The sequence below is a fragment of the Terrapene carolina genome, unplaced genomic scaffold (genome assembly GCF_002925995.2).
Source record: "Terrapene carolina triunguis isolate 2854851 unplaced genomic scaffold, T_m_triunguis-2.0 Scaffold461, whole genome shotgun sequence".
Taxonomy (NCBI): domain Eukaryota; kingdom Metazoa; phylum Chordata; order Testudines; family Emydidae; genus Terrapene; species Terrapene triunguis.
Window position 1 is genome coordinate 1,025,624 of NW_020664812.1, and position 1,966 is coordinate 1,027,589.

Below are 1,966 nucleotides of genomic sequence, written 5' to 3' on the forward strand. Positions count from 1 at the left end.
GATATCTCAGCCTACACACACACACACACACACACACACACACACACACACTGTATAGAGCTATCTACCGTCAGGGTTGCATTATCAAAAGCATCCAAAGGAATTAGGCACTAGAGCCGGTTGAAATTTTTTGGCCAAAACTGCAGAATTGGTGACACCAAAACGTTTCACAAATTTGTGTTGATTTTTGCAAAATTGCTCATTAAGGAAAAAATCTAAGGGGGGGAAAAAAAAGAGGGCTTTGTCTTGATATTTTCAAAAAAAAATGTTTCAATTTTAATTTCAAAATTTCCTTTTATTTTATTTTTTAAAAATCCCCAAACATTTTGAAGTGGTCAACATTTAAATGAAATGGTTCATTTGAACCCCAAACAGTTTTTGTTCAACTTTTCAGTGAGCCAAAAATGACGAAAAGTTACATTTTCGGTCCAGCCCGGAGCAGTTTTTCCCCCCTGACTTTTCAAAATTGTAAATGAACCATAAAATCAATTATTTGCCCATCTCTATTAGGCTCACAGACTTTAAGGCCAGAAGGGACCATCATGATCATCTAGTCTGATCTGCACATTACACGCCACAGAATCTCATCCACCAACTCCTGCAATAGACCCATAACCTCTGGCTGAGTTACTGACGTCTTCAAATCATGATTTAAAAACTTCAAGTTACAGAGTTCAAACCAGCAAGTGACCTGTGCCCCATGCTGCAGAGGAAGGCAAAAAAAACCCCAGGGTCTCTGCCAATCTGACGCGGGGACAAATTCCTTCCCGACTCTAAATATGATGATCAGTTACACCCGGGGTGGGCAAAGTACGGCCCACCGGCCAGATCCAACCCACCAGCCATTTTAATCTGGCCCTCGAGCTCCCGCTGGAGAGCGGGATCTGGGTCTTGCCCCACTCTGGCACTCCAGCCGGGGAGCAGAGTCGGGGGCCGCTCCACGCGACCCACGGAAGCAACGGCATGGCCCCCCTCTGTCTCCTATGTGTAGGGGCAGCTAGGGGGCTCTGCTCTGCACACTGCCCCCGCCCCAAGCGCCACCCCTGCATCTCCCATTGGCCGGGAACTGCAACCAATGGGAGCTGCAGGGGCGGTGCCTGCGGACTGGACAGTGTGCAGAGCCACCTGGCTGCACCTCAGTGTAGGAGCCAGAGAAGGGACATGCCGCTGCTTCCGGGAGCTGCCTGAGGTAAGCTCCGCCCTGAGTCTGCACCCCTGAGCCTCCCCCCATGTTCCAACCCTAACCCTCAGCCCTGATCCGCCCTCCGAACCCCTCGGTCCCAGCCCGAAGCACCCTCCTACACCCCAAACTCCTCATCCCCAGCATCCCCCAGAGACCATCCCCCGCACCCCACCCTCCACCCCAGCCCGGAGCCCCCTCCCACACCCTGAACTCCTCATTTCTGGCCCCACCCCGGATCCCACACCCCCAACCAGAGCCCTCACCCCCTTGCACACCCCAACCCCAATTTTGTGAGTATTCCTGGCCCGCCGTACAATTTCTATTCCCAGATGTGGCCCTTGAGCCAAAGAGTTTGCCCACCCCTGGCTTAGACCCTGAGCATGTTGGCAAGACCCACCTGGAAAAGAATTCTCTGTAGTAACTCAGAGCCCTCCCCATGTAGTGTCCCATCGTCGGCCATTGGGGATATTTGCTATTAGCAGTCGAGCATGGGCCATATACATCACACCATCCCCTCCATAAACTTATCAAGCTCAGTCTTAAAGCCAGTTCGGTTTTTTGCCCCCACTGCTCCCCTTGGGAGGCTGTTCCAGAACTTCTCTCTTCTGATGGTTAGACACCTTCGTCTAATTTCGACCCTAAACTTGCTGATGGCCAGTTTATATCTCTTTGTTCTTGTGTCCACCTTTGCCCGAAATAATGTTACGCACCCAGCACAACCAGGTGTGGGGACATGCTTCCCAGCGGCTATTTTACAAATGCTACCCTCAGCGGTTGAAATGC